Source organism: Lactuca virosa, chromosome 3, assembly GCF_052849685.1.
Source record: "Lactuca virosa cultivar CGN04683 chromosome 3, Lactuca_virosa_CGN04683_v6, whole genome shotgun sequence".
Classification (NCBI taxonomy): Eukaryota; Viridiplantae; Streptophyta; class Magnoliopsida; order Asterales; family Asteraceae; genus Lactuca; species Lactuca virosa.
In genome coordinates, this window is record NC_136428.1 from 189,083,811 (window position 1) to 189,098,188 (window position 14,378).

General features: G+C 39.5%; 1 pseudogene; it reads right to left on the reverse strand.

Annotated features, from left to right (window-relative positions):
* Positions 1–12,098: 12,098 nt before the first annotated feature.
* On the reverse strand, positions 12,099–13,182 carry LOC145164314 (calcium-transporting ATPase, endoplasmic reticulum-type pseudogene; annotated as a pseudogene).
* Positions 13,183–14,378: the final 1,196 nt, after the last annotated feature.

Sequence of the window (14,378 nt, forward strand, 5' to 3'; positions counted from 1 at the left end):
TCGACGATGCTTAGTGTTCTATCCTTTGCCATGTAGCAGTAGTTCTTGTTCAACATTGTAGACCCATCATCATTCGCAGTGGCCAGCATGCAGATTTTCCCTTTTCCTTTGACACTGCTGATGTCCTCATCTTCGTCTCCGGATGACCAGACTTGATGGTCTCTTTTGACATGGGCCACGTATGCCCTTGCCTTTTCAGCTTTTTCTTTGTCTTCCAACTCTTGAGCCATTCTAAGGTAGAATGCTCTGTCTTTTACTACATTGGCCTTACAATCTCGTGCAAAGTGATTCTCTTTGTTGCATTTGTGACAAATTACAACATCAGTCTTGTCTTCTGAAGGAGTACCAGAGTCAGTGATTTGAGGAGACTGCGGTACCTCCTTTGGTTGAATATTCTGAGATTGCAGTGGTGGATGAGAACTTTTGGGAAATCGAGAGTGGTTATTCTGAGAACCGAAGTTACGGTTGAATGGAGGTTTGTTGAACTGCTGATTCTTGCGGAAGGAAGGAGGTGGTAGACGGTTGAACTGTTGGCTAACCAGAGCAATAGCCTTCTAAAAATCTTCTTCATCATCATATTCAGAATCCGCTTCATATGACTGCGGTAGAGTGTCATACGAGGAAGGGTAAGGTGACTGCGGTGGAGCTTGTGCTATGAGAGCAAGTGGTCCTCCGAAGTCAGCACAGTCTTTGAGTACGGTGGATTCTTGAGCTTGCAGCTCTCCATAGAGCTTGTAAAGTGACAGGGAGTGAATCTTTCTATCGCCTTAGACTATCATCTTGGCCGTAGTCCAATGTATGCCCAAACCATTAAGAAACTGAAGATTGATTTCATGGTTACTGCGGATGGTGCCCGCATTGGATAACTTGGTGACTATCAGGTTGAACCTTTTGAAGGAGTCTTCCAAACTTTCTCCAGTATGAGCTTTGAAGTTGTTGAACTCGTTGAGTGCGGTAGTAAGCTTCTTATCTTGTGCTTGTTCTGAGCCTTCATACAGGTTTTTGAGAACATCCCAGATCTCTTTCGCTGATTTGCAATTTATGATAATATCGAAGTTGTCAGGAGCAACTCCGCAGGAGATTTCATAAAAAGCAACAGCATCATTTTCCATTTTATCGAGATCATCCTTGGTGGGACGGCTCATGGCTGGTTGACCTCCTCCTAGCCTGGTTGCAGCGCCGTCAGTTTGGACTGGTGTAAGGACTGGAACATGTGGTCCTTCTTCTACGGATCGCCATACATCTCTACCCAGTCTTCTCAAGTACCTTTCCATTCTTTGTGACCAGTGATGATATTCATTTGCGACTAGTATTGGGGCTCGGTTAGAACCACCGACACTGTTGGAAACATTCAGAGATAATGATTGTGCCATTTGAAATTGTTTTTTTTTTGTTTTGAAGAAATGAGCTTTAGTGGTATAGAAGGCTCTTTGAAAAATCAGAGTTCCATTTTCAAAAAAGCAACCACTTTGGCTCTGATACCAATTGTTGAGAGAAAAAACTTGGAGACACACCTGAACAAAAGTTATAACAAGTATAATGCGGAATAGTTAATCTCAAAGGATCTAAAAGCTCAACAATAATATAGTTAGATAGTTAGAGAGTTAGTTGCGGAAATGTAAAGGAATGGAAATGACAGCAATTGTTATATCAAGAAGACACTTAAGCTGATTCATAACAAGGAATGCATTCACTCCAAGTTAATAAGGAAGATCAAGCTTAGTGATTAAGTCTTAAAGACTTGCTCCGAAGAGGGATTATGATCAGCAGAATTATGATAAGATTTAAGTAAGAAGAGATGAGCGAAGAAAGATAGAGAGATAACTTCAGAATGTGTATTCAGATAGAATTCATGTTATCGGTTCTTCCTCCTTGAATATAAAGAGGGTAAGTCTCTATTTATAGAGACTTAGAAACTACACTAGATTACAACTCTATAAGCAGTCGTGCAAGGCATACTGGATAATAGAGTGTATTACATAAAAGACAAATAAAGTAATCTAGCTAAGTTGACTGCAGTAGCTGACTCAGGTTGCTGATGCGGTTGCTGATGAACAAGATTGACTCCGGGTGCTGAACCGTTGCGGTAGAAAGATGGTTGCGGTAGCTGAGTTCAAGAGGGTCACTTTTATGATTCAACATGTAATGACCGTTGACAAGTCTTTATGACCTTGTACATATTCATTACAAGAGGGTCAGTGCATACAAGTTTAATATCTAAACAGATTTCAGTAAATGATAAGAATTTGGAATTCTTACATTCTTCGATAAGGAGTTGGGAGTGTGAATCATTGAAATTATGTTCAATTGTTTTATTTCACAAAGTAAGGATCATAGAAAAACATAGAGTGCATACTTGGTGTATGGCAAAGCTATTGTTTTGAAAAACATAGTGTACTTGCTTGGAGCATGGGACGACTAGTGTTTTTAATTCAAGTATAAAGTTGATGAAACCGAAACAATGAATAATGAGTAATCAGTATGGTGATAAATAAAAGTGTCTTATTTATATTCATAGGTTTTGATACCATATTAGATTCAATTATTCTTGTGTTTCATTTTGCATGTTTTGACTTCCAGAATAAACTAGGTTATTCTTCCCGAATGACTAAGTTATTCAAACTATCCACAGTCGGTCATATGTTGGAAGTAGATATGAATCAAGACTGTCATGGGTTGGCTTGTAGAGGTCTAAGATGTTGGACAAAGTGGTGCTACAACACTCATGAGTGCTCATAAGTTCTGAGTATTGGATTCAACCCATGCTCATTTGAATCACTTCATGGATTTTATCACGAGTGATCATGAGACGAAAATATCATATATTCTTCAAACCTAGAGATATGAGTTGTTACTATGAGTTGGTTATACATTGATTGCACGAAAACGCATTGGTAACTCGATGTTATAAAACGTGCCCTTGTGTATGATTCAACAAGTAGTAGAACAAGCCATATGATTCGAAGTTTATCCATTCCTTTTACCTTCGGGATAAAATCGATATTTGTGGGCCCCTCGATGATTTAGCGATGACACATGTGAGTGCTTGGCCAAGCCAGGACTGATTTGATTTGTTCAATCAGTCAGTCGTCATAAATCGGAAATCGGGAAACAACAAATGGACAGAGAGAATGATTATAATCCATGTCTCAGTCCATATGATATCTAGAATGGAGGAATATATGATCCCTTATCTAATGGACAAGTCATTGACAAGATCAGAGTTCAGTTAACACGTTATAGTTCGACAGAAGCTTTTGAGAGCTACGATTGCTAGTCGGGTTTTGAAGTCATACTCAATAATAGTTTTAGACTTATCCAAGTGGGAGACTGTTGGATTAATGTCTAAGTCCATAACTATATTTGGTATGTACTTGACCCGACCCGGCATGGTCCATTTGGGTTGCATGGCATCGGGACAATTGCATAGACAAGATGAGGAAAAAAAAGGATACTAGTGATTTATATTAATATATTATAAGTTCTAATATATTAATATATAATCATATTATTTACTTAGTATTGATCAAGAATTAATTTATAATTAATTAAGTGATTAAAAGGAACTAATTAAATATGGACTCTTAGATATATATGTGTGATGGGCCAAGTTCATTTAGGTTGGGCTAAGCTTTCATGGATAGTCCATGGAGTGTTGAACCCATGGATCATATGAAATGAAGGGTCATGGGTTTAACCCTAATCTCCACACTATATAAAGATGTCCTTGGTTGGTGAAATTGGCACTAGTGTGTGTACACAAAAAGGGCATCGCTGATTTCACTAGAGAGAACCAAAGTATCCTTATTCTCAAGGTTATTCCAAGTGTTCATGGTGTTGTGTGAACAATTTGAGGTGTCACACTTGGGGCACTAGGCACTCAAGCTTCATGAAGACAAGTTACATAAAAAAAAGGTATGTATTCTATCTATTTTATTACCCCAAGTATATGATATTTGTATGCTAGTATAGGGTAATATCTTGGAAACTTCATATTTGCATGTATAATAGAGAAAACATAGATCCAAGGTATTTAGGGTTGTATGTGCACCATAGGATGTTGTAGTATACTAAAACCCAACACTCATACACCTGAAAACCCAATCCTTCAATACTGCCCTAAACACAGAAACTCAACGAAACAGTAGGCTGCCATCTGGTTGCTTCCAAAATCCACTGAGACCTCCCTGGTCCCAACTTATCTAGAATACTGAAATCATGTCCGGTTGCTGAGCCAAGAGTAATCTCACACTCGCTCCACGCGACTCCTGAAGGAACTTCGGCTAGCAATAACTGCCCTAGTTATATCGCCACTCATGGCTCCGTCGATCCTTCTGGTCCATCCGACCATGATAGTCTGACAACCTGTCGCCATCGAGTCAAATACGAAAAGTGAACGCTACCCGGATATTGTAGTATTACATCATGCCCGGTCCCCAACGACCTACCGTTTCCTGATTCCAATCATGTCTTGGTCTACCCACAATCTCACGAGCTGGTCCACCCTGGCCTAATCATCTGGAAGAATCCGTGAATTCTACGGTTACCCCCACAGTCTTATAACACTTTCGCCCTAACCCAAACGCAGCCCGATACCTTGCCCTCGATCTATCAATCCAAAAAACCCACAGACTCGATCACATCCTCGACCGAACACCCGATCTGAACTCAATTCATGACTAGAACCCCAACCTGATTCCCTAAATTCTGTTATCAAGCACCGAGAAGACGCGATTCACATGCTGGGGATTTTTACCGAACTCCCAACTCACACAAGCCTCAAACCAAACAGTCACTTGGGTTGTCTTCCTTCTTGACAACGATGCGAAACTTATCCCAGTTTCAAAACCGATCCTGCTTCTGAATTCTGGGACGATTTTCCCCCACTTAGATTCGACTAAGTCTTCGCAATCCAAGAAATTTGGAGAATTCCCAATCCTTCTCACTTTCCAACGATCGATCCGTCGACAACAAACTCTTTCTAGCTAGTGCTCCATTCATAGCCAATCCCAAATGATCACACACTTCTAATAGCTAGATGAACACTTCCTGAATCCCAGTGAAATAGACAATCCCTAATGCTTGAATGATCCCACACTCAAATCTTGAAGACCAAAAGATAGATACTCCAACTAATACCTCAGCAACGAGCTAATTCCATTGGCGCCTTCATCCGCCAATCAATAACGGTTACTAAACCACTGAATCCTGACAATGTTGAATAACCATCCTATGGGACCCTGTCCGCAGACCTCCTACATAATACCCCTCTTCCCAAGATGCTCCAAACAAGTCTCCCGCTCTCGGGCTCTAGAAATCATTTCATTCAGGGTTCGCACCCTGACTCACTCACCAGCTCAATCGTCCACAGCTGAACTGCAGTAGCTGAAGCAACCTCTGCCCTAAACCGGGCTACAACTACCCCCAAGACATAGTCTAAAATCCCAAAAGTGCAATAGATCGCACAATCAATCCTTACCGCCTGATATAAGAGATGCAAGGTGAATCAGATCTTAGCTCTTATGGTTCGGGACGGTAATCGCATACGCCTCACAAGACACTCATGCCACATCGACCCACCTGTGCTCACTAGCGCTAAAATAATGTCGCCAACCCTGGCGACTAACTAACCCCGAGCTGGAATACAACCTGATCCTGAGATCACAAGCCTGCCTACTCCTTCGAGCTCGAAAAATTGAAAGGGCACAATCCTTTCCCTAGAAAACGATATTCAAATCCATCAATTAACCATTCTACTTCCAACTGCATAACTCGAGCTGAACAAAATCATCACTCCCTTGCGGAGTCCCCGCGACTCGCATTCCGGCCTCAAGCAAAACCCCCGAAGCCTCAAATCTAGAAACCTTATGCCATCATTTCCTGCTCAACCCGCAGAATGTAATAAATACAGAGCATCTCCCTGATCCCAAGTAACTACAGCCCTCTGCTCATCAGAATATGTCCTAGTAACAAGTCTCAGTATTGGAAAGCTCGACCAGCTCCTCCCCATGTCTTCGTTACAGCTGTTGTAGTTGCTGCAGCAGCCGTCTTAGCAAGGGTTGCATAGCGCTCGTAGAAATACTCAACCATGGCGGTGTTAATAGACCCAAACATCTCTGGCAACTGTCCCCGGACAATCGCGATCACCTCCTCCCGAATGATCCCACTGACAATACTGGCCTATCCTGGCTGCCAGCTCCCGGTCCTGATCTTGATCCGGTCTTAAACGTCTCGTAACCACCATTCTGATAATACACCAGAGATATCTCGGATAATCCATATAATAACAGGGAACCAACTCCCAACTAAGCCCGATGGGTTGTGACTTCCTTGCTACGCGTATGGGTCCTGTGCTTTCAGTAGTACGGGCCCATACTACCTTCCACACCTACCCATATTTGTCTCAAGTATCATCACAACGCCCTAACAATATACATAAACATAGCGAGCGCTCAATCCTCACTCCTAGAGGAATGCTAAATATCTCATACTGGCCTACCGACCTCGCACACCCCACCCATCCATGAAACTTTCACCAACCCTGCAACACTAGTGTATGCTAGCCATACATAACACTGGACCCTATTGACATTTGAATACTCGGTCGTACTCTAAGCCCACAACCAAACAAGGAACAGGAAATAAAGCTAAACCAAATATTCTTAGGCTATAAGATCTTAATTATGTGCAACCGTGATGCATAAACTAAGCAACTACAGTAATGATGTCAAACTCATATAAGGAAAACCCTAGGCTATCAGGCATCATACAATCAGGAAATTCTATCATGCAATTCCTGAAGATCCCTAGCCTAGTACTAGCATGGTGTTCTAACATATCACAATATCACATAATCGTATGGTATTTTGGGGTCTACTTACTGGCTCCGGCTGATCGTACACTCTGCATCCTCCTTTAGTATTCTGAAAACCATTTAAAATTCATTTTGAAAATCTCTTCCTTGATTTGAGACTGGATTCACATGAGTGTTCCTCCAATTCACTCAAACCAAGGCTCTGATACCAACTTGTTACACCCATAAAAATCAAGTCAATTTAAAACTTTTTTAAACATCCAAAAGCTATTAGTTATTACAAAATGTTTTCAAAATAGTTTCATATTAGAGTATCCCAGAAACCATAAGTCCAAAACACGAGGATGTGTACGGTCACGCCTTCGCCTTGTCGAGTCATCTGAAGCACCTGAAACAATAAACTGAAACCGTAAGCACAAAGCTTAGTGAGTTCCCCCTAAATACCCATACACACAACTATACGCATCTAATCACAAACATCATACTATGGGTCCAATCAACCATCGGGTTGGAATGCCAACATACTATGGGTCCAATCATCCATCGGGATGGAATACCCCAGGCCTGTTGACTGACGCACGAAGCAACCCAGTCTCACCGTATACAATAACAAATATGTCAGGTCCAATCAACCATCGGGTTTAATACCCCAGGCCCAATCAACCTCCGGGTCCAGTTATCCATCCAGATGGAATACCCCAGGTTGGAATGCCAATATATATATATATATATATATATATATATATATATATATATATATATATATATATATATATATATATAACGGGTCCAGTCATCCTCGGGATGGAATACCCTCGGCCTACAACCATCTGGTTGGAATGCCTACGTACTACGAGTCCAATCATCCTCATGATGGAATACTCACCGCCCACAACCATCAGGTTGGAATGCCCAGGTATATTGGCTCTCGCACAAAGCAGATAAGCCTCAAACACTAATCAAACATGTGCACATATATCAGATAATCACATAGCAGTCTATAGACAGACTAACCGATCTAACAGATCATAACAGCATAATAACATCCTATCTACCAGGATACCGATCTAACAGATCATAATAGCATACTCAAATATCAGAACACAGATATAATAGATCACTACAGCATAACAACATACTAAATATCATCAATCCAAGGATGCATAACTGTATATACTCAGAGGTGAGATAGTCACCCGGACAGGTGATCCTTCTCTAAAACCACAACCAAACAAGGAAGATGTAAGAGAGCTTAGATCAAGAGTCCTCAGTCTATCCGACATGACTATATACATTCCCTAGGGCATCTCACTACTAGATATTAATCAATACTAGTGGGCCGGCATTGGAGCCTTCAACCCACGGTATAGTGAGGTGAAACTCACCTCACACTACTGAAGTCCCGCGGATAAAATTCCAGCTGCTGGTTAACAGATTCCCGAGCTGTCAACATCAAAACAACACCCAATTAATAATTGGGTTTCAAGCCCAAGGTCCAACTCACACTCCATAGGCCCAATAGTCAACCAATGGACCAAAACCCAACATATGGCCAAATTTTCCAAATTGGGCCTAGACCTCTACATGGCCTTTCCTTAAGGCCCATCCATTTATTCTAGTCCAAACTTTTGGTACTCCAATGGCCCAATATCACATAATCATCAAGGCCCAGTTATGGCCCACCTATGACCTAATTTTCCTAATTGGGCCCAAGTCCTTCACATGGGCCTTATCCTAAAGCTTATCCAATTATTTTAGTCCATTTACTTGTCCTTGGATAACTCATCAATAGTCCAATCACCAAAGTCCAATATGAAGGCCCAACTCAACGCCCAAGTGAAATTAGGGTTTTCACATGAAATGACAATTAGGGTTAAGTGTTCCTACTTAACCCATTAAGCACTTAATCCATTAAGTCCAATATTGATTTAGATTAATTTTCCAATGCTTATTACTTAATATTTTAAGTTTATTAATTAATTCATGTGCGGGTCTCGATCGATCCCCAAAATTAGTGTTTCACGACATTAGGGTTTTTTTTTCCAAATCCTAATTAGGGTTCCAACCTGATACTAGCCCATTAGTCACATGCTTGGGCTTTTAGGTCAATTAGGCCTTCATTGGGCCCATTAGGGTTTCATTGGGCCCACTAGGTTTTCATTAGGCCCATTCTGTCCAAACATCCTAAACGAGTCAAAATGCAAACGAGGCACACCGCCACCCAACACGGCGGCAGGAGGCGGCAGCCACCACCTCACGGTGGTGGTTATAAGTTTTCTATTATTATTTCGTCCAATTACAATACATTACATTTTACATCCAAAAACTCAAATAAACACACACACACAGTCGTACTGTGGCGGCAGGTGGTGGTCGGAGGTGCAAGCCACCACCTCACGGTGGTGGTGGTGGCCCTCTTGTGATTTCCGACCAAGAAACCACACCCTCACATGCTCTTTTGTTCCGAAATAAACCCAGCCACCCACCTGGTGGCGTGCAGCGGCGATGGTGACACATGGAGGCGAGCAACAACGGCGGTCAGCGGCTATCGGCGGCATAGCCGCATGGCGGCGACGTAAACGGGCAGAATAGTTGCTGGAGTGCACGATGGAGCGACGACATCATAAAGGGAACGAGAAGGGGAGATGGTGGTGTGAAACCCACAGAATACAGCAATAGCAGCCTCGCCTCACGGTTTTCCGGCAACTCACGCGAAGACCCTCGCTGTACACGACGTTACTGGCGGCAGATTCATCCTCAACATCAATGGCACGAAGGCGGCAGTGACAACCGCCACCTCGCTTCCATGTGGTAGAATAATCGTAAGGTGGTCGGCTTTGGTGGCTTGGGACTTCCACATCGGTGGTTTGCAACCCGACTGAAGGGGTAGCAGCGCCGGAGATCGGAGGAGAAGAGGGGTGGTGACGGTTGGAGGGAGGTTGGAGGGAGTGTGGCGAACGGTGTTTGAAGGTATGGTTAGGGTTAGGAATGCATGCATAATGCATTTATACGCACCCACCCCATCTCAATCTTTGACCCTATTGACACTTCTATTCCCTCCTTATCCTTCTTCTTTCAAATTAAATCCCAAAATTTACCATTTGGCCCCCTGGTCCTATAAATCCTTCCAGAATAAGTACGAAAGTTACCAATTACACCCTGCCTTCTAAAATCCTTTTCAAAATAAATCCCGAAATTACACTTTAACCCCCGGAGATTCAAATCTTGTCATTTGGCTTCCCGAAACCAACACCCCACTAATTATTATTTAATTTTGGACTATAATAATATGAAATAAAAATAAAATTTACTTCTCGGGGTTTCGTGTTTTATTATTTAATTATTCTATTTTAAACGGTGGTGGTCGGTGGTGATGTTGGTAGGTGGTGGTGGTGGTCTTGGTGGGTGGTTGGTTGGGGTGGTGGAGGCGGGTGGCGGTGGTAGGTGGTGGTGGTGGTGGTGATAGGTGGGTAGGGGTGGTGGAGGCGAGTGGTGGTGATGGGTGATGGTGGTGGGTGGTGGTTGGTGGTAATGGCGGGTGGTAGTCATAATGGCGAGTGATGGTCATAATGGTGGGTGGTAGTGATGGGTGGTGGAGGTAGGTGGTGGTGGTGGGTAAGTGGTGGTGGTAGGTGGTGGTTTTGTTGGGTGGTGGTGGTGGTGGGTGCAGGTAAGGGGGTGGCGGGTGGTGGTGATGGGTGGTAGCCGTGGTTAGCGGTGGTGGGTGGAGATGATGGTGGTGGGTGGTAGTTTCCATGGATGGTGGGTGGGGGTGGTGGACGTGGGTGGTGAATGTGGGTCGCGGTGATGGGTAGTGGTAGTGGTGGTGGATGATGGTGTTTTGGTAATGAGTGGTATTGGTTAGTGGATTTTTTAATTTTTACACTTATTTTTTGATTTATATTAATATTATTTGATGATTTTAATTTAAAATTTGTGTGGTCCAAATTTGTTCTCAAATGTTCTCGCAATAAGAAATGTTTTCGATTGAACGCTCAATATATATATATATATATATATATATATATATATATATATATATATATATATATATATATATATATATATATAATAAAAGAATAGTTTTATTTTTCCTTTTGACATATGTCATCGTATTAGGTCTCCTAATTAATGCATATTTTATTCTTTATTTGTCATGTGTCACTCTATTATATCTCCTAATTAATGCATACCACTTGGAAACCTATTGATTCTCCTTTTCAAATTTCAAATATTAAATTTCTCATTTTAATTACATTAAATTAATAACATTAGAACAAAAATTAAAATAAAATTTATACAAAATATAAAGTGATATAATTTCACATATTTATTTAAATAAATGATTATAATTTTATATAACTAAAAAAAATCTCTTAATTAATAATTTATTTAAAATAATTGATTAATAATTTTGACTTTTCAATTTGGTTAATTTTATAACCGTGGTTCCCAAGGGGTATAAACAAGTGTGTGTGTGTGTGTGTGTGTGTATATATATATATATATATATATATATATATATATATATAGATATATATATATATATATATATATATATATATATATATATATACTTAAGTTATTCTATTCAAAGTAATTATTGTGTTATTTTATGCATAAATGTGGGCCAATCAAATTTACTTATTTATAGGAAGTGATTAATATATATTATTGAATTAAATATAATTGAAAAATATCATCTTAATTAATTAGAAGGGTAATTTAGTCAATTAATATATATTTAATAAAGGAAAATTGCATTTTTTTTAAGGGATCATAGATTCTATTAATTTTAAAAATCCGATTTTATGAATTATAATTCTATTAATTCGAACATTCTGACAGAATATGTTTATGAGTATGTTGAAAAATAAAAATATTCTAGAACCATAAATAATAAAAATATTTTTGAACCTATTTCTTGATCATGAATTTAAAAACTTCTTGTAGAATAACAAATTCTTGAACAATCAATTGAAGAATAAAAACAAAAAATACATTATTTCTTATAGAAATACGGGTAACAATTGTTAAGAATTACATTTATTGTTAAAGAATAAAACTAAAAAACTTTCAAAACGGGAAAGAAAACATCAAAATCTAATAACGACTAATACATTCTAAAAGAATAATGTGGTCCGTTTCAATTTTGTGGTCCGTTCTTCAAGCATCAACTTCTGTGATTCCAACAGAATTGGAATTCGTGATTCCATTCCAATAGAATTGGAATCTCACCAATACCATCCATTGAATCATCTACATAAACTTACTTGATACCTTTTCAATCAGGGATGGTAAAATAAAATTACAATCAGGGATGGTAAAAAAGCGAGTGAAAATATAGAAAATGAAAGAATAAATTTTTTATTCCTGATGGAGTTACCTTTCCGTTCACATTAATGATCCCGCACCTCTATCTCTTTATGTTCCTTTCATCTAAGGAGTCCAAACGAAACAACCATGGCAACAAGGAGGTAAGGGTTCTTCCAAGGAAGCATTGTTAGCAAACAGTTGTCTTCAGAAAGGGCATTTAGGGAATTAAACATATCGATGGACACCAACACCGAGAGGGACAAAGTCATTGCTTTGACTTTTCCGGTGGTGAAATAGTCGCAGGGGTTTGAGAAAGCCATGACTCGGTTGCTGCTGACAGAAAATGGTGCGACTGAGAAATCGTGCCAAGAAGAACAGTCTCCCCAGTTTGTGAGCTGAGATACTGAAACAAGCGTATGTCCGTCCTCTCCTATTATATCGACACCCAGGAAAGAGGCTTGTGTATACCACACAACAAACACACCAACAGTTGCAATCCCGACATAACAACCAATCACCAAGTAGCGAAACAGAACCCATGAGTCTATGAGGGCATCGCTGGATTTACGAGGTGGTTTCCTCATGATATCAACATCAGTTGGGTTAAATCCAAGTGCAGTAGCAGACGGACCATCCGTAACCAGGTTCACCCATAGAAGTTGCACAGGGATCATGCATTCCGGTATCCCCACTGCAGCACTCAAGAAAATCGATATAACCTCCCCAACATTCGATGAAATCATGTACCTAATTAAGTAACTTCAGGGCCCACATTTATGCCCGATTTCTTTACAAATGGCCTCTGCGGTTGACTTATAGTCTCCGGGTATCACCAACACTTTTATTCCCGCTCCACGACACTCTTCAATAGCAGAATCAACCTCATCACGAGGTGGATCCTAAATTGAAGACAGATTCTTCTTCCGTCGAGCCAATGCCACCGACGCCCCACCTGTCGTCGGACCCTCTTCAGGTCTCAACCCTCGCTCTCTCTTCTGTTCCGATCGAGCGAAGCCTTCGAAGATTCGCTTAACCGTTGCTGCTACTCGCATCCCTTTTACTTTGCAGATCGGCCAACATTTGGTTTTAGATAAAGAGGGGAACGAGATTTAAACGGAAGGGATTAGGTTAAAATCAATACCATGATTATATGGATTAATTTTGGAAGTTACTAAACAAATTACTAAATTACCCTTATTTATTTATTTAATTATTTAATTTTTTATTTAATTTTGATTGGCCCACATTTATGTATACAATAACACAATACTTACTTAAAACACCTGAACCTATCTCTCTCTCTCTCTCTCTCTCTCTCTCTCTCTCTATATATATATATATATATATATATATATATATATATATATATATATATATATATATATATATGGTGAGGTTCAATAGAGAACCATAATTAACCAAGGAACCAATTGTGAGCGTCGGAAATCATAACGATGAACGGCCAAGGAAATAGATGTACAATTTTACATTGGACGCACACACACCGGATTATACCAGAAAATCCACCCTTTACAAAAAAATCAACCACTTTTTTTCGTTTAAAATTTTTTTTAGGCCATGTTTTTTATCGAAAAAAAAACCGAATATACCGTTGTTCACGATTTTTCGTCATCTTTCCATAGAGATCAATGATGATATATAAAAAATGAACTTTTTTTTCGAAAAAAACTCACTTCATTTTCTTTGATGAAAAAAGTTAAAGTCTATTTTTTTATAGAAAAAAAATTAATAAATATATCAAAATTCATATTTTTTGTACTTTTTAAACATAGATTCATATTCATGTTAAAAAAAAACGATATTTCAGTTCAGATTCACATTGTGAACCTGTTCAGATTCATATTGTAAACCTGTTCACATTGTGAACCTCCTCAGATTCACAGTGTGCATAATAATAAGTCAGATTCACAGTATGAATCCGAACTGATCAGAGCTTTTTCACATTGTGTATGTTAAAATTTGAAATATTTACAGTTTAGATTCACAGTGTGAATCTATACTGATCGAGGTATTTTTTTTTTTTTGTGAACCTTCTTAGATTCACAGTGTGCATAATAGTAATTCAGATTCACAATGTGAATCTGAACTGTTCGAGATTTTTTCATATTGTGAAAGTTAAAAATTGAAATATTTACAGTTTAGATTCACAGTGTGAATCTATACTGTTCGAGTTTGTTTTTTTCTTTTTTGTTTTTTTTGTTTTTTTTAATCGGTGTTGATGTTTATT